Raw genomic sequence first — 19,620 nt, forward strand, 5'->3', positions numbered from 1 at the left:
CCCTGCTTGAATAGACATCTCCCTAATGGACTTCTAGAGAGGCACGTGTTCCTATTCAAACCCCCCAGGACCCTGCCAGCTGAGGTCTAGCCCTACGCGGAGGTTGTAATTAAATTTCACCCAGAACCCATGACCTCAGCCCTGGGGCAGGTCAGCCACGAGCGGAAGGCTGCAGGACCAGGGTGCTTATCCAAACTCCCAGGGAACACATCAGCTTGGGGTCTTGGGATGCTATGGATAACTGAAGATGCTAAAATGCACTGAGGATAACAGTGCATGTGAAACCTATTGGCCAACCTCCTGTCTTTAGACCTCCTACCATGTGTCCTTTCAGGAGTAAAGGAACCACAGCATCACCCTAGCAGAGGGGAACTGCATTCCCAATTTAAACAGATCTAAATATAATCTCTTCACCAGCATCTTCCCTTCTCTTAGACAAGAAGGTTGTGTTATTGACTTACACTACTTACATTAGACTTAGCCTGCCCTGTGTTGGACCAGCATATTATGTGGCACAGTATCAAGGGCTGTGGCTGTGTAGAGTTGGGAGACCTTTTTTGTAAGGCAAGCTTAGAACAGCTTCACTTCTAACAGTAACTTGCTCAAACCCTCCTATACACAAACATAGTAACAGTGAGAGGGCAGAGTGGGGGGGGGAGACAGTAAATTAGTGAATGATTATTGTGAGCCAGGCATGGTGCTGGGTGCTCTGCCTGCATTATCTGTTTAATGCCCTTCTCACAATAATCCTACCAGGTGAATACTTTACCAGTATCTTACAGGTGAGAAAACTAAAGCTCAGAAGACTTATGCTGGGAAAACGGCTGTGTTTAGCCTCGCCCGCTGGTTTACTGGCTGCAAGCACTTTGCTTGATTAGTACGTCAGCACATGGCAGTGCCATGAGTGGATAGTCTATGTGAGGCTATGGTGCTTGCGCTCAGGGTGAATTGTGGATGGTGGGTTACCTGCCCACCGCTGTGAAGGGCCATTTTGCTGTTCATTTACCTGAGAAGTGTTTTTTTTCCCTGCCTGTTTGATCGTCTACCATTGAGAGACTCTATTAAAATGGAATGGCCCAACGCTTTCTGGCTCTGCAGTTTCTCTACCATCTGCCCGAATCCAATGTGGACCTGCCTGGCCTCGGCCAACTGCATTACACCTTACAACAGGGCTGTTTTCACAAAGCCATTAGATGGCACAGGTAGGATTTGAACCTAAGTCCATGTAGCAACTGTCTAGAAGTATGGTTCTGCTGTTTCTTATACAATTTAAAATTCTCAGAAAGTTCACTTTCATCTGAGAATCTGTTCATCGAGTTATCTGCTCAGCAGCTGGCCAACAGCTGTTCAGGGACCAGACTTCCCAGATATGATTTATGCCCATTATGGCTCTCCAGCTAGGAACTACTAACACCCCACTTGGCATCTCAAAGAAGGTAGCAGGGAATACGATTCAAATTCAAGTAGTTATTTCCAGATTTCCAATCCTTCCAATCCTCAACCCCTAACAGAAAGGTCTCCAGTGTAAAACAGTGGGATGATGGCCAGAGGCTGGTCCTGGGCTACCACGTTTTCCAAAAAGCATCATCCTGCCTGACCAGGCGGTGGCACAGTGGATACAGCGTCGGACTGGGATTCCGAGGACCCAGGTTCGAGACCTCGAGGTTGCCAACTTGAGCGCAGCTCATCTGGTTTGAGCAAAAGCTCACCAGCTTGGACCCAAGGTCTCTGGCTAGAGCAAGGGGTTACTCAGTCTGCTGAAGGCCCGCGGTCAAGGCACATATGAGAAAGCAATCAATGAACAACTAAGGTGTCGCAATGCGCAACGAAAAACTAATGATTGATGCTTCTCATCTCTCCGTTTCTGTCTGTCTGTCCCTGTCTATCCCTCTCTCTGTCTCTGTAAAAAAAAAAAAAAAGCACCATCCTGAATCACCTCCCAAGGGTTGTTAGAGACCTAAGAATTTACAAAGTGCTCTAGCATTACAAGGATTCCACCATGACAGAAGGCAATAATTTGGAATAGTTTAATGTAAAACAATACTTTATTTGCACATTTTCATTCATAAATTTTTTTTTTTAATTTATTCATTTTAGAGAGGAGAGGGAGAGAGAAAGAGGCGAGAGAGAGGAGAGAGACAGAGAGAGAGAAGGGGGGAGGAGTTAGAAGCATCAACTCCCATATGTGCCTTGACCAGGCAAGCCCAGGGTTTTGAACCGGCGACCTCAGCATTTCCAGGTCGACGCTTTATCCATTGCACCACCACAGGTCAGGCCCATAAATTTTATAATTTGGGGAAAATCTGAAGCTCTCAAAGGCAATGTTTTGGAAAAAAATAACTAAAGGGAACTTACAGGAGAATTCATTAATTTTAAAAACAGAGGTTATCACCAAATGGTAGAATTATAGGGTAATTTTTATTTTCTTTCATGGATCTGAATTTTCTGCAGTATGTGTGATAGCATATATTACTTATATAATAAATAAAAGTTTTAAATTGCACTTGAGTAACTTAGGTTGCTCATAAAACGACTGTTAGGCATTTGGTAAATTAACAAACACTATTTGTACACACCAGAAACTGGGAGAAGAAAATTAATTCCTCACCAGCACAGCCTCCCCCGCTGCTGTAGCTCTTAGAGGCCAGTAGTATTTGCTCACTTTCCTTGGTGAAATGAAGCTTTATCTATCTTAATGCACACTTCCAAACAAGAAAGAGAACACAAGAAACACCCTCTCCTGATGATGGAGACACCTCTTTCCAGCAGAAAGCATACATAATGTAAGACCCCCCATGATCATAAAACCCCAAGCACCACAGAGGTAGGGGCCCACTGTCATAAAGCCTCTGGGCACCACCGAGTTAGAGATGAGGGCAGTACTGATCCCAAAGCAATCAGACAGAAAGTTAGAAGTTGGCCCATCATCAACCTCAATCCACACGTTATAAGCCACTGTTCTCTGTTGTCTTAGATCCTGGATTTGGATATGTGACATCCATTTACCTCAGAACCAACTGTATTAACTTTGTTTTCTCATTTTTTATATTCTTCACATTCTGGCGTTCGGGGTCTTTCAGACTCGGCTGGGGGGAGAGACTGTACCTCTCAGGACTGGCCAGTGCCTCGAGAGTAGCAAGCACTCAGCCAGGAGCATGCCTTTCATACACAAGCCAATCAATCCAGAGTTGACACCCCTCAAGTAAGTACTTCCCCTCTAACTCATACACCAAGCTCTATAGCCACCGCCCTAAATGATGCCAGAGCCAGATGCCAGGCACCTTGAGACCACAGCTATAGTCCAAAGACGTTGGAAATACTCAAACTCCTAGACAATGATAAAATGTTTACTCTGCTCTGTCTTGCCTCCTTGGAAACCCCAATAAAGGCTCTGGGCAAGTCTTTCTCCTTGTTCTCATCTCCTGCCTCCCGACCACCCTGGTCCTTCTCATGTGATGTGGCTCCTACTCTCGAAAAATGTAATAAACGTCATATTTCAGTGGCTTTGGCCTCTCTGTACCTCTATAAATTCAGTCACATCTTTATGAATTAAGACCCTCCCCCCCGCCCGGAACAGCCACCAATCCTGAGCAACCAGAAATGGCTTTCAAGCAGAAACTAAAACAGCCATGACTGTGCGCATGTGCTTGAAGTCCCACAGTCCCTGAAACCAGCACCGCTCAACTTGGCTATTGGGCACACCCGGAGCCTTCAGCCCTGCCTGAAGCCGTGGCACTTCCTGACCAGAGCAGGGGCAGGAGCGCCGGAGGCACACCAAGGATGGTCAAGGGAGAGAGAACATGTTAGACAGGGAAGCACAATCCAGGCAGCAGCTACTGTTTCATCCCCGAGTTCAGTCACAAGGAAAAGGTAAAATTATGACACTTCCTCGCTACTTCTTAAAGTGGAAAAGTACATAATGTACCTCTCAGACTTTTTCAAGAAAAACTGAAAATAGTTTCGCCCGTAATTTGGGGAAACTTCCAATTACTTAAAAAACTCACTCATTACAAATTCCTCGTTCCCAGAAGACACCAAAGTAGAAGAGGCCCTGCTATACTTTTGTCACGTCACTCAGTTTGTTCTAGCTTTTTTCAAAACCGTATTCTTTGCATTTCCAGGATATCTTCGCCCTATTCCACCAATCTCAGCCTCCCTGAACCATAAACATACAACATCAGGGCAGTTTATTCTTTCAGAAACCACACCCTCCCCCACATCTTACTCTTCACCGTGACCACCGCCAGGCCGCATCCATCCACTGTTTCTGTGGTAGGCACAAAGGACTCCATGTAGAAAGGGTGATGCATAGCGCCAAGGACCCTTCCTCAAGCAAAAATTCCATAGGTAGAAAAGCTACTGACATATATCAGTGTCTTTAAAAATTAAAGACCATACACAACCCTGAAAAGCTTTCGCTGATACCACAGCACAGAAAAAGGAATTAAATTATTAACATCGTTTTAGGGAAGATGGAGCATCTCCAAATCTCGTTTTCCTGAGGCTGCCTGTAATTTGTACTCCAATTCATGCACAGACACAGCCTCTGGGAATATATGCTCAGGCACATTTATTTTTCCAAGCAACTGTCTTTGGGATGTGCTCAAGGCCTGCTGTCACTGCCGATTCTTCTCAGGATACAAACATGTCCCATGTAACGCAAAGGTAAGCCCCACAAATAAACTCAGGCATTTCAACTGCCTAGAACAAAGGAAAAAAAAAATACTTGAGAAACAAGTAAACCCATAAATCAATTTAATAGTAATAGTCCCTTTAAAAGAACAGCCATATTCTTGAGGTCAGGGGCTATATCAGACTCCTTTATATCAGCAGTTTTCAACCTTTTTATACTTGGGGACCGGCAAAAACAGGAGAATTATTCTGGAGACCACTAAGGCAGAAATGGCCCTGAGCATAAGCGAATTTGACTAAGATCCCTGGGTCCATAAACATACAACATCAGGGTGGTTAATTCTTTCAGAAACCAGCACGAAATTTCTGGTGGACTGGTCCACAAGCAGGTGGTTAGAAAACTTCTTTAGATGTTTCCCAGTTTTTTAGAGTATACTAAGTAGGCTCATCAAGATATACTGTTATTCAAAATGAATGTTTAATTTTTGTGATCATGTATATTATTTCATTTTTACAGCGTGCCATTTCCCCATGAACCCTAAAGGGACTTGCGTGTGGTCATTTTGTTTGCTTCTGTAATGACCAGTGGGAACAGCAGCTCTACGGGTAAGGTCAAATGTCCAACAAAACAGTCTATGAACTGGAAGAAGTTTGCGAAGCATTAGTCCAGAATAATATCCACAACTGAACTGAAAATTTCGGGAGCTCTATGCAGCACATCCTTCCCACACGGCAGCCTCCTGAGTTCGGAGAGTGACATCGACAAGGAATCCCACAGCTAGGGCGTGAGCAGCATCCTGGATCTTACTAGCCTGGTACACACACATTATGCAAGCTGACCGAGTGGGCCCGCGGAGTCAATGTCAGAAGAAAAGAGCTCCACAAAAGAGAAATGCAGGAGCAGCAACCTGGACCGTCCTCTTCAGCATTTATAGAACTGTCAGGTGTGTTTAAGGAACAGATTTCTCCACGTCCTGATCTACCTTTCCCACTTCCAGGTAATTCACAGGCAGTCAAAGAACACCCACTGTTCACATGACACTGTTGCTTCTCTCTCCAGGATGGAGCTTACTCCTCTGGCCACGAGAGCAGGGATAATGTTCTGTTCCAACCTCAGGTCATTTCTTTCTCACAATGAGCTCTCTGTGGGCTCTGGGGGTGTTAGCCCTTCTATCTATGATATATATAAAGGCACACTTGACAGGGAACAAGAGTGCCCACTTCAGGAAAATCCCATGTATGAAAGGCAAACTAGACATAACTTTAAAGGAGGAGAAGGTCATCCTCTTTAAATGCCCAACTTTCAACACTCACCTCCTCTGGAACAAAAAGATTAAATTATACAAGTTCAACACCAAATTAACCCAAGGACCAAAGTTAACATCACCAATAGTGGCACAAAATGACGCCATGTGCCTCCTGATGGGATGAACGGAGAGAAATGCAAATCATCATTTATATAATACCCCTGACAAAAATGCGTCAATCACGAGCAATCACCATACAAACCCCAACTGTTATAAAATAACTGGCTTATACTTTTCAAAAATGTCAATGTCATAAAAGATTTAAAAAAAAAAAAAAAAGATGAACTCCTAAGTAAAAGAGACTAAGGCCAGGTTTCTCAGTGGATATAGATAGAGCATTGTCTCAGCACCCCAAGGTTCCAGATGCAATCCCTGGTCAAGGCACATATGAGAAGCAACCTATGAGTGCACAACTAGACGGAACAACTAAGTGGAACGAGTTGATGTCTCTCTCTCTCTCACTCTCACTCTCTCCCTTCCCCCATCTCTCTCCCTTCTCCTCTCTTTTTTGTTTTCTCTCTCTCAAATCAATGAAGAGAGAGAGAGAGAGAGAGACTAGGAGACATGACACCAGAAGAACTACTTTATAAAGGACATTATTGTGATTAGGGTCAAAATTTGGTATGAACTGTATGTTCAACAATAATACATCAATGTTTTATGTCTTGTTATTACTAACTGACTTGTAGTTACAAAAGGAATGCTCTTGTTCCTAGGAAAGACATGCTGGAGTATTTAGGAGTTAAAGAGGCGAGGTATAATGGTTCAGAAAAGACATTATATAACAGGGAGAATGATAGCACAAAGGTGGCAAAACCGATAACTGATGAATGTAGGCTATCCAGGAGTTCATCTTGCAACGTCTCTGTAAGTTTGAAATTATTTCAAAATAAAGTTGTTGTTTTTTCTTCTGGCCATTTTCAGGGGCCTTAATGATTTCAGTATCTTTAAGGCTTGTAATATGGCTTTACTATTATTGTCAGCTTTCTCTAATTTTCTGCAAAAGCACATTCAGGTAAGAAGACTCATTGGCTGGCTTAAAATAAAGTATCTTAAGACAACACAAATTCAGATTCAATTTGCAAAGCATTTCCATGGTAACATCTGTTGAATAAGGCAAGCCTCCCTCCCCCCCCCCCCCATATTGAACTTATTTGTCACCATCTTCTCACTCACAGACCCTGGTGACTGTGCGCTCCTCTTTCACTTCCAAGCCACTGGACACCTGGCCCGAGCTCAGCCAAGGACTCCCCTGGAAGTTTAGGCAGAGGCACTAATCTGGTTTTGATTATCAGGGGAGTAGTGGCACCATACAGAAACATCCCAGGCGGCCTCTCAGAGAAAGAGCACGCACGTGAACACGCATTGGCGGGTCCCTGACGTGTTCCCTGAGGTACACAGCAAGCACTCAGTAAAAGGTGCCTGCAATCCACAGCCAAAGAACAACCCCCATAGACTGAACAACCCCCATAGACCCTACTCACTTCATTTCAGCTAGCCTACCTGGGTCTCTGTTCCTTAGCACAGGGAGCCACGACAAGAACAGACCTGTACCGATACAATGGGATAAACGGTCACCATAGCTATCACACAGCAAGGTACCACTGGGAGTGCGGACACCCACTCTCCCTTTGCCCATAGGAAGGGATGGCTCCTTCTGTTCTCCTCGTGCTCACAGCCTCTTAGCCGGGGACAAACTGGCTGCAGTGAAGGGTAGAGCCCGTGAAAAGTCCACTCTGCTTCTACCAGACACCATTGCAGAGCAGAGCAGCAAACAGCAGGAAGGGAAGGACCTGGGTCCTGGCCAATCAGATCTGGATCCTTGGACCTGGTTCCGCTTCCCATCTCCCTGCAAGCCTGCTACACAATCACACTTGTCTGACCCTGTGGTAGACAGAATAGCCCCCAAAGGTGTCCACGTCCTAATCTCCAGAACCTGTGAGTATGCAAAATGGACTTGGCAGGAGTGATTAATTAAAGACCTTGAGATGGGGAGACTGTCCTGTATCATCTACATGCGCCCAATGGAATCAAAAGGGTCCTTAACAGCACAGAACCCTTCCCAGCCATGGTCAGAGGAAGATACAACGTGGCTGAATTTGAGGATGGAAGAATGGGGTGGGGGGGGATAGAGAAAAGGATTTTCCCCTAGAGCCCTCAGAAGGAGCCCAGCCCTGCCCACACCTTGATTCTAACCCAGTTAGACTCAAACCAGATTGCTAATGTACAAAAATTGTAAGACAATAGATTTGTGGTATTTTAAGTCACTACATTTGTGATCATTTGTGACAGTAACAATAGAAACTAATACAGACCTTATTTCCCTCATCTGGAAATGGTCTTTTTGTATACTGCTCACAAAAATTAGGGGATCAGGGACCATGCTGATACTCCAGTACTTCCAGCCTTTTATAAAGTGCATTTTCACCAATGAAATAAAAGTTGGTTTTGCATCTCATCTGCATAATTAAACAACTTTCTTGGACTTGTCATTTGCTTTTCTGATGTTTTTGTTTAATAAAAAAAAAAAAATCATGCCTGACCTGTAGTGGCGCAGTGGATAAAGCGTCGACCTGGAAATGCTGAGGTCGCCGGTTCGAAACCCTGAGTTTGCCTGGTCAAGGCACATATGGGAGTTGATGCTTCCAGCTCCTCCCCCACTTCTCTCTGTCTCTCTTCTCTCTCTCTCTGTCTCTCCCTCTCCTCTCTAAAATAAAAAAATAAAAAAATAAAAAGATTCTTTTTTCAATAGCTTCATATTCATTTTGAAATATCCCCTAATTTTTGTGAGCAGTATATTTTGTTTGTTTGCTTGTTTCTTTTTGGAGAGATGCAGGGTGAGAGAGACAGGAACATGGAGCTGTTCCTGTATGTGCCCTGACTGGGAAACCAAACCAGAAACCCCTGTGCTCCTGGACGATGTTCCAACTGAGCAAGCTGTCTGTCCAGGGCTTAATTTCATTTTTATTTTCAGAGAGACAGAGAGGGGAAGGGAGGTAGAGGAGAGGGGGAAGGAGGCATTCATTTGTTGTTCCACTCAGTCATGCACTCATGGGCTGCTCCCTCTGTGTGCCCTGATCAGGTATCGAACCATCAACCTCGTTGTTTCAGGACGGCACTCTTGACCGAGCTAACCAGCCGGGGCGATGAGTCGCTTTTTATCCTTTCTGAGATGTGGGGTTAGCAGAGCCTAGTCTACCCCTTGACCTCCCAGAAGACCCTGAAACACGTTTGGAAAAACCATGGCCCCTGACCAAGTGATCTCTAACGGTAATTCACAAAACAAATGGCCTCCATGTCAGACTGAACTTAATCTGGTATCATCTGCCCTTGTTTAGAACAATATTTGCCACCAGAATCCTAATCTTTCTTTTTTTAGTACTAAAAACAAAATCTGTCCCAAGTTATTGAGTGATTAGCAGATCCCAGGGTCCCAGAGCACTAGCATCCAAGTAGTATCCACTGTATCAGTCAACTCTCCCCGGCAACTGAGGGCTTTTGTGCTGCCTCTGATCCAGTAGTGAAATCACCAGGGCCACCATCCAGATTTCTGAGTCACCCTCACCATAGCAGATCCACGCAGCAGCAGCAGCTGGATTGTGAACTCAAGGCAGCCAAGGCCAAACCCTGCCCTGAAAATCCAGCTGCTGCATAAGGGTCATTACTTATGCAGTACCCCCCTCCCAGCTCATTACTCTCCCTAACATCTCAATTCAGCTGCCCTTTCCTCTCCTAGGAGCCCTGCAGCTGGCCGCAAGACACGCTGCCAAGTGCAGTCCATGGGTGCAGGATGGATGCACTCCAGCTCCGTAGCGGGAGCCGCTTAACTGATTGCCTCTGCTCTCAGAAGGGCGTGTGAGGATACTTTTTTCATCATTCAACTATTTCCATTGAACAAAACATCTGGGGGGAGACAGCTACTGTCCTAACTACTATGTGGTCTTGCTAAAAAAGGCTGCTGTCGAGCCTTGTGGCTGGTGTCAAGACGGTTTGTTTGAGAATAGAGCCTATTTGGAGCATCCACACCTTTACTCGACCAACAGCGACAGAGTGTGCCCCCACTCCCAGCAGCTCCAGGGTGAAGAGGACAAGGCATCCCCAAGGCTCACCCAGGAGGAGGGAGCTGTAACGGCTTTTGACAACTTGTGTTGCATCTGCTCAACACAGAACCCCACCAGGTAGGCTGCCAGGAGATCTACCCAGAAATAGAAACACGACTTAAAGAGAAAAAGCACAGATAAAACTGATGACTTGCACTAGAAATGGTTTCGGCCCAAAACAGAAGTCTGTTCTAAGCAGTCAGATGCAGAAATCTGTCGGACAGGGGCCGCTGCTCCACAGAGGAAGCCTGCTCCAAGGCGGGCAGGGCGGCAAAGCTCACCCCACAGGGGTCTTATCAGCTTTCTATCATCCTGGCATCGTCCACTCTCATTAAACACGAGATCTGCCACAGGTGCCTGCCAAACGACAGAGAGGGACCATGACTCTGCCTTGGAGAAATGTGCTTCTGACAAATGTCACAGAGTCATTAGGGGTGCCCGGGAGACCCCAGTCACAGACTGCCCGGTGTGGCCACAGCAAGTATGCCAAGAACTTTTCCTCTCAGCAAGAATGGAGGGAGGGAAAGTGGGAAGAGAAGCTAAGGTTACCATGGGCAGCGAGGAGCAGCCTCCAGCCTGACCCACATCTTTTCTCTCACATGCGCTTGAGCAGAAGTGGTTGCTCCTGAGCATTTATCCACAGCTCGGCACTGCTGGGCATAAACAACGACAGGAGAGAGCAGAACCCAGAAGCCCTCAGAGACAACTCGCCAAGTCCAGAGAAGCTCTGTGATGTGGTCTTGAAGGCTGAACCAAAGGAGACCAAAAAGGTCATCCTGGCAGCCCCTGCTGGTTGGAGCTCTGTGTGAAGCCCTGTGAAACCCAGGCATGGCACGGCTAAATTTTTAAAGAAGCCTTTATGTACTCATTTAGCTTTCAAAATAACAGATTAACATTCTGTGCTACTGAGGGTTCCCACATAGTTGTTGGGAATATAAGCTATATCATCTCGCCTGACCAGGCGGTGGCGCAGTGGATAGAGCGTCGGAGGACGATGCCCAGGACCCAGGTGGACCCAGGTTAGAGACCCCGAGGTCGCCAGCTTGAGCGTGGGCTCATCTGATTTGAGCAAAAAGCTCACCAGCTTGGACCGAAGGTCGCTGGCTCGAGCAAGGGGTTATTCGGTCTGCTGAAGGCCCGCGGTCAAGGCACATATGAAAAAGCAATCAATGAACAACTAAGGTGTCGCAATGCGCAACGAAAAACTAATGATTGATGCTTCTCATCTCTCTCCGTTCCTGTCTGTCTGTCCCTGTCTATCCCTCTCTCTGTCTCTGTAATAAAAATAAATTAATTAAAAAATAAAAATAAAAATAAAATAAGCTATATCATCTCCTAAAAGGTGGATTGGTAAAGGTGCATATCTGTTGACCTTAAAATTCTATAGCAATTCCCACATGATCTATAAATAAGTGTAAAAATGTTCATTGCAGTATTACCAAAAAGAAAAAGAAAAAAGAAAGAAAAAGAAAAGTAAGGGAAGGGAGGGGAGGGGAGGGGAAGAAGCACAGCTAGCAATAAGAGAATGAAACATAACATTTCATGTAAAAAATATATAACAATTAACACCAAGAAATAATATGCAGTCTATAGATATGAGATTGATTTATATTAGCATGGACTCAATATTGATGACATTTGTTTTAAAATGTTACATAGAACATTGTTATACTATTATTATTTTTGTTTAAAAAATAGGAAAAAAAAGACTACTTTCTCACACACAAAGGGTCAGGAGGGCTTTATTTTTAGAGTTCTGATACCACCTTGGAAATATTTTTTCTTCTCCCTAAAAGTTAATGGGATATTATTAATATAGTTTGTTGTTCTTTAGCCGGGTAGAGAGCTGTCTGCGAGAAGGGACAGTAAAAACTAGCTAAATTCCCAGCTAGTCATTTCTTCAATTAGAAATCATGCTTTTTAGGCTTGTTGGGAAAACAGCTGTGTTAGGCTTACTTGCTTGCACTTTGCTTGCTTAGTGCATGAGCCCGTGGCAGAGCCATGTGTGCATAGCCTGTGTGAGGCTACAGGTGCTCTGACTCAGTGTGGTTTTGTGTGAACTGATTGGCCACCATTGCAAGGGGCTGTTTGGTGACTCGCTTGCCCACCACTGCAAGGGGCTGTTTTGCTGTGCATTCGCCTGCTTCTGTGAGACGTGATTTTCCCCTGCCTGTTTGCTCATCCACCGTTATGAGAATCAAACGAGAATGGCCCAACGCTTTCAAGCTCTGCAGTTCCTCTACCGTCTGCCTGAATCCAATGTGAACGTGCCTGGCCTTGCCATCTACATTACATCCGGCATAGAGGGCAGGATTTGGATCAGGTCGGTATGGAGCCACCAGCCGTCTTGCCATCTTGAGCACGTGGTTCCCTGTGGCTACCCTGTTGGGGACTGTGGGCTGTGTGTGTTTTTACAGCCCAGTGAGCAGAAACTGAAAGCTCTTTGCAAGAGGCCACCCGAGTTTGAGAACTCCAGGATGAGCTGCAGGCTGAGCATCGACAACAGCAGGAGTTGAAACAGTTGATGAAGAGGAATTGCAGGTCTGAGAACTCCAGTTTGCCCTAGAAGCCAAATGCTAGCACAGATAGTTGTTAGAAACACAGCTGCAGGTTCAAGAGCTTCAGTTTCACCTTTAGGCCAAGAGCTGACAGCCACAAGAGCCAAAAGGTTGCGGAAGGAGGAGGAAAAGATTCAGGCTGAAACTGCCATCAGCAGACCCAGAGCCCAGCTGGTAGTCACCAAAAAGGTAAAAACCCACCAGCCAAAAAGTGCCTCAAGCAGGCACGACCCCCTCTGCAAGTAGTTGAGCACTCCTGTAGTCCATCCCTACACCCAGGCAGAGTTGGAGTTAGGGCCAAAATTCAGGCAGAAACCCACCAGATTCCTGGCAGCTTGGTATCATGCTCTCCGGAACAGAGATGAAGAAATTAGCCGCCATTACCACTCACTCCTCCTTGAGGCAGTGTCTTCAAAACTGCCATAACAACCCAGGAAACCACAACCTATAAGAATGGGTGATGGCTGCCACTGGTACGGTCTGGCAGAATGCTAGAGACTTGCCAGGAGCAGTGAGTCAGTGGCAGTCATATACTGAGCTGCAACAGGTCCTCCAGGAGCTGGGTACAAGAAATGCTGCTTTCAACTTGAGGTCCCGTGAGCCAGATGAGGAAGTATTTATGGCAAGGATGAGGGACCTTATTCTCTATAGTGTCCTGTCAGCCCTTTTTGGGTACTAGTGGCTATCTTAAGTCCCTATATGGGGCAGCCTATCAACACTTACACAGACGGTGGCTGATTTGAGGGAGACAGAGGCAGCATGGACCCATAAGGATGTGCAGGCTGCTGCCCATACTGCCCCTCTAACAAGATAAATGGGCCTAAAAATTTTACCCAAACACAGATATGGGTAGGTTTGATTGCAGCCAGGGCAGATAAGGATAAATTGGATGGTAGGTCTAAGAGTCCTGTTCGAGTTTCGGTGGCAGCTTAAGTCAGAACAGAGGTTCCAGGAACTGAAACGAATGGCCCCAGCTGCTACCAATAAAATGGTTAGTGTGAGGGCAGCAAGGTTGCAAGATTATATGATGGAGACAGCTGAGGGAGAGGAGGATCCCCAAGACCCGTTCTTCCAGTATGAATAGAAGGAAGGTCGAGGGACCCATCTAACAGGGATGGGTGAGGACCAGAGGCCTCATGTAGAACTGGCAACCCACTGGCCCCCTTCTCATGTGCAGCAGGTATTGGCCTTAGAAGATAAGTGCTTTTTTGCAGCAGCAAAGAGAACTGTGGACTGATCACTGAGCAGTATAACGGACTCTTGAAGCAAGGACTGTGACAAGAGTGGGCACTGGCTTTCTTGCTGGGTGGACATGCTGCTTGTAAACAGTATGAGAGACCCTGATGGGGGGCCCGGCACCTGTGGAGGCCCTTCTACAGCCCATTGTTGCTCCCATCCAGTTGCAGACACACACCAAGGACACTTTCTTCAATAGACAGGGCCCTGGACTGTATAGGCCTGCCACCTATGATGGGTGACCTTGTTGGTACTGGGGGCAGGGGGCTAGAGAGCGGCCTCCAGTTAACTCCCTGGGCAGAGTGCTCAGGGAGACACTGTGAAGGGTACCTTCATAATTATTGTCATGTTTGGTATAGCTTGTGCCTTTGTAATTTGGTTGCTGCAGTCTGTACTGTTTCTGTTTACGGAATGTACCTCACACCCAGCACGGGGACCGTCGTGGAAGATACCTGTCACGTAGATTATGAGGTGAGCAACCCAAAAGGAGTGGATTGTTGGGAAAACAGCTGTGCTAGGCTTACTCGCTTGCTCTCTGCATGATTAATGCGTGAGCACATGGCAGAGCCCAGTGTGCGTAGCCTGTGTAAGGCTGCAGGTGCTCGGACTAGGGGCAGCTTTACACAGACTGCCTGCCTGCCACTGCAAGGGGCCATCTGGCGGATCACTTTCCCACCACTGCGAGGGGCCGTTTTGCTGTTCATTCATTCTCCTGCTTCCGTGAGAAGCGGTTTCCCCCTGCCTGTTCGCTCCTCTGCCGTTGGGAGAATCTATTAAATGGGCAGAGCCCAATGCTTTCCAGCTCCGCAGTTCCTCTACCATCTGCCGAATCCAATGTGAACCTGCTTGGCCTTGGCCACTAGCGTGACAAGGTTCTTCTTCTTTTTAATAAAGAGAAACATGGCTCTGGAGGTCCCAAATGAGAAAAGAATTATGATTGGATGTCATCATGGATGACAAGTAATACTATGGATCAGAACCCCAGTTTGCTGGAACAGGGGAGCCCACAGGCACTCAGTGTGGGCTGCAGGCAGAATCCTTCTCCACCCCCTTCCCAACAGCCTGGGAGCAATGCTGGTTCCAGGTTTGAGATATTTGGAATGGCAGAGATGGACAGAATTCGGCCCTGAGGCAGAGGCAGCAAGAAAGGAGGGCAAGACGGCGAGTTTCTGAACACTGGTTAGCACTGCATCTGAAGGGGGAAGAGGTCTGTGTCTCTGTCCCCAAGCATCCTAAAATGTGTTACATTGTGAGTTTTAAAAGAAAAAAAAAAGTATAGTCTAGTATGACAAGAAGAAACAGTTCCAAGTCTGGCACAGGCCCAATGGCTGGACAGCCTGGTGACATTGTCAGTGTGAAGAATAGTAAGAGGGAAATTGGTTTCTTCCCTTCTTACAATGTAAATCTTTTCCCTTCATTTTCTTCTTTTTAAAAAAGATCGACAGGTTATAAATTACTTTTGTAATTTTGTAAAGTAAAAACATATTTTAAAAAAATCCACACAAAATTTGTTATAGGAAAGAATGTCCTTTTTTTAAGATACTCACTGAGCATTGTCCATTTGCTCTCTCCTATTACTGCGGACAATAGAAAACCCCAGAGAGGAGGGCTCTGAGGTCCACAGAGGCGAGGAAACACCTCCACCTCCAGGGGGTTCACTTGTGAAGACTTGTCATCCGCGGAGACCAATTTGAACACTATTACCAGCCCTGTGTTTGTGCAGGGATCCACCAGCAGCGCTTACTAATTCAATCCTCTTCAAACGGGCTGGCTTTAGGTCAGCCAATGGAAAAAGGGAAATTACACTGTTAAGTTCATTTAACCACTGTCTGAGCTCAAGGCTGAGGACTGGGCCCTGGGATACAGGACGGACAAAGCATAAGCCTTGCCTTCAACGGGTTCATTGCCACAGATGGTGACATTGGCTTCAGACATGTGAAAAGAGCTCAGCTGAAGGGAGTTCAGCTAGACACAGGTGGAAGGAAGAATCAGCGGCCAACATGAGTTCACCGTACTGTACAAGCACCGTATTTAAAACCACTCTCTCTGCCAAGCACAGTCCTCTCCTCCCCTGCACTGTTGAGGAAACGGGCCCAGAAGATAGAAGCTACAACCACTGGTGCCTGTATGAGAAACTGAGGCTCAGGTAAACATGCATGGGCATAAGTTATATGTATATCCTGGAACGGGGATGTGCCTCCAGTTCCCACCAGCTTCAGAGCCTGGACTCAGGATGAAAAAGGAAGCTTAACCCTCTGAGTCCAAAGAAGCAAGAAGGAGCTGCTTTTAAGATCCAATGCCACCCCGGTGTGGGTGTGCCCACCCCAACACTCCAGCAGGAAGGTGCGGGCATGGATTTAGTAACACTGAGTGTGCATCGAGTATAACAGCACGGTTCCTGTCATTGCCCAAAACAGAAGAATTAAGAGTGCAGACCTTGCCACAGAAGCCTAGCCTGTGGGTTCAACTGAGTGCACTTGGTGCAGAGTGGATCAGAACATATGTGAAGTCAAATATCGAGGAGCCTAATTAAAAACCTAAAATCCATAAAGCATGAGAATAGCATATCTGATGCAGAATAGACAAAACAACCCTGAGCACAGCGAGGTTATTTGGAGATTGTCTTTGATACAGAAATTCCACAGAGTGGCCAGAAAACTGTTTTCAGAACACACTGAATCAACCTGACCCCTCAGCTTCTGCCTCCTGGCCGTGGGCCACCGAGGACTAAGCTGTAGCACTGGCTCGCAGGCCCACTGGCAGTAGTCACAGTCCCCAGGGAGCACTGTCCCTGGGAGGCTGGCTGAGGCCTGCAGAGGTGGGGTGAGAAATTGCTCCCTGTAATGCTGGTGGCTGTGGCTAGGCAGGTCTACACTGGATTCAGGCAGATGGCAGAGGAACTGCAAAGCCAGAAAGCATTGGGCCATTCCCATTTATTGGAGGCTCACAGAAACAGGCAAGTGAGTAAGCAAAGGAAAGCCGCTTTCTCACAGTGGTGGGCAAGCGATCCACCAAACAGCCCCTTGTAGTGGTGGACAAGCAATTTGGGCCTCAGGTCAGCAATCCACCAAATGGCCCTTCGCACCGGCGAGCAAGCAACCCTCACCAAGGGAAAGCACTCGCAGCCTTACAGAGGCTGTACACATGTGGCTTTGCCACATACTCATACGCTAATCATGCAAAGTGCAAGCGAGCAAGCCTAACACAGCTGTTTTACCAACAGCCTCCAAAATGAACACACACTTTCCTCATCCCTGTTCACCCTTCCCCACACTGACCAAGCTCCTCCCTTAATTCAAGAGGCTATACAAACACACTTTAGAATTGACACATAGGGAAGAGCCATAATGGGGGAGGAAGTAACAAGAAAGTAACAGAAATAATCATTGACCCAGGGTCTGACAGACAAGCTGAACCCCTGACCCTGACCCCACTTGCTGGGTGACCACAGGCAAGTCACCTCACTCCTAATGTCAGTCTGGTTAAAACAGTGACAACCTGCCTAATGGACTTCGGGGAGGTTTAAAGGACAAGACCATGTGGCAGGCACTTTGCCTAGTACCTAGTATGTTTTAAGTATTCCATAAAAGGCTGTTAAAACTATTAAGTGCTCAAGTGGAGAATGCAGTTGGCTTCTTGTGAAAACTCAACATGACTTCTGAAAGGTGAGACTGCAGCAGTGTAACGGTGCCAAGCCTGCTCCAGAGAACAACCCCAGGGCCAGTGCACTCTCTGGACTCAGGACACCCGCATTGGCAGGGTTGCCCTGAACTCCTCTCTGTGTGCTCTGAGCTGCCTGTGGTCAGTTCACAGCTTCCAGCATGGTCTCTCTTCTCCACACCCCACTTAGTGCCGTTATTAGCCCAGCTAACACAGCCTCCTCTTAAGAACATAAACACCTTCATTCTTTTCAGAAAGTCCTCACTTAAGGAGTAACCACACTGTAGAGACCCCCCCCTCACGGGATTTCATCTCATAAATCTAAAAAGTACGTTAGGTAAGGTAGGATTTCACTGACAAATCACAACCTACAATAATAATAATAATGAGGTTCAAGCCCACAGACACAAGTGAGGGTAACAGGCTCCCACACTTGCCAGTCAGGCTCCTGTTCCAGGTCACTCAGCCTTGTGCCACTGACGCCAGACAAAATCCCACTGGGTTTCTTGGTGGCTTTACAGAGATATACACCTCAGGCAGTTCAAGGCCAGGTTTCATATGCAGCATGAAGCTTAGACTTCCTTCTCCAAGTGTGATCTGCAAACCGGCAGCATGGGCATCAACACCTAAGGCCGGTTAGAAATGCAGTCTCAGGCCCTGCCCAGAACTACCCAATCACGAACAGCATTTTAACAATGCCCCAGATGGCACTGATTTAGAGCATTTGCAACAAAGTCTACCCAGATAGAAAGTTGGAGTAGTTTATTTAGGTTTGCACTTGATCTTTTCCTTTCTTCATGGAAGCCCCATGACAGCACAGGCTGTGCCTACCTTAGCCACCGGCATGTTGTGGGGAAAACAGCTGTATTAGGCTTGCTGACAGGTTTACCGGCTGCAAGCACTTTGCTTGATTAGTGCATGAGCTCATGGCAGCGCCATGTGTGAATAGTCTATGTAAGGCTACAGGTGCTTGTGCTCAGGGCGGATGGCGGATGGCAGATTGCCGATTGCCTGCCCCACCACTGTGAGGGGCCATTTTATTGTTTGTTCGCCAGAGAAGCAATTTTCCCCTGCCTGTTTGCTCATCCGCCATTGCAAGATTTTATTAAGCAGTAATGGCCCAACGCTTTCCGACTGTGCAGTTTCTCTCCTGTCTGCCCGAATCCAACGTGGACTTGCCTGGCCTCGGCACCAGCCTTACACATGTAGTGCTCAAATATGCATTGGCTGAGTGAGTGAATGAGTGATCCTCCAAGTGACTGAAGAGAGCTATCCTGTTGCATATGCAGAGAGAGACGTAAGCAAGATTCTGAGAGAGTACACCTGGGGTTGGGGGGGGTGTCTTTAAACAAGGTCATCAGATAAGGCCTCTCTGGCATTAGAGGTTGCACTAGGATAAGAACTGGCGAATGAGGAGGAACATGCCGGAGAAGAGGAGGCAGAGGAAATAGCCCCTGCACTGACCACCCTACAGAGACTTCTGTAGACCAGAAAAGATAGAGCATCATGTTTGGCTCTGGCAGTGGAACAAAGCAGCTCCAAGGAGGCAGCTTCAGAATGTTCCGTGACCATTACGACTGTTAGGGTACAGAGAGGCTGTGTCTGGAGTCACAGCAGCCTCACCAAGGCTCTTGCAGCTCAGTGTGAAGAATGCTGGCTGTAGAGGGAGGTAGTCCATCAGTCACCCTACAGACTTTGTGACTGCTGGCCACAACCCCTCTGGCCCTCCGATTCCACCGGTCTACAGCTGCTTGCAAAGTACAAACATGGAGATTACTCACTGCTTTCAACAAGTCAATCCAGGAACTCGTGGGAAGCCAAGCCTCCAAGGGTCCAGGAGCCCAGTCCAGATGTTACCCTGCAGCAGCACACTGGCAAAGAAGAGAAATAGACAGGTCTCAATGCAGGTGGCCATACTAACAGGTGAGCAACATTCTTCCAACACTGAATGACCAGGTGGGCTTCAGATTATAAAGAGGGTGGAAAAGGAAAATGTTAAGTGGGGTAAACAGTCCCAGAGCACTGTACAGTGAGTGACACAGCTGGTGACCCTCTGCCCTCGATCTTGGGAGAGACACCATCCTGCTCCAGAGCAGCCTCTCTCGGCAAATCCCACAACGTGGAGTC

The 19,620-nt window shown here is 46.9% G+C and overlaps 1 protein-coding gene and 1 non-coding gene across 5 annotated transcripts in view; both read right to left on the bottom strand.

The window, feature by feature from the left end:
- Positions 1-19,620, bottom strand: part of TLN2 (talin 2) — a 484,588-nt gene that overhangs the window by 383,175 nt on the left and 81,793 nt on the right. For 3 of the 4 annotated variants that reach the window (XM_066274650.1, XM_066274645.1, XM_066274646.1), the window contains exon 2: positions 19,275-19,364. The exons of the other annotated variant lie outside the window; for it this stretch is intronic. The gene's annotated coding sequence lies outside the window, so the exon portion shown is untranslated. The remainder of the gene's footprint in view (positions 1-19,274; positions 19,365-19,620) is intronic. 4 annotated transcript variants of the gene reach the window in all.
- On the bottom strand, positions 6,846-6,978 carry LOC136336682 (small nucleolar RNA SNORA33). The gene has a single exon (XR_010731513.1). It is a non-coding gene; the product is annotated as a small nucleolar RNA SNORA33 (small nucleolar RNA).

Source organism: Saccopteryx bilineata, chromosome 4, assembly GCF_036850765.1.
Source record: "Saccopteryx bilineata isolate mSacBil1 chromosome 4, mSacBil1_pri_phased_curated, whole genome shotgun sequence".
In the NCBI taxonomy this organism is placed as follows: Eukaryota; Metazoa; Chordata; class Mammalia; order Chiroptera; family Emballonuridae; genus Saccopteryx; species Saccopteryx bilineata.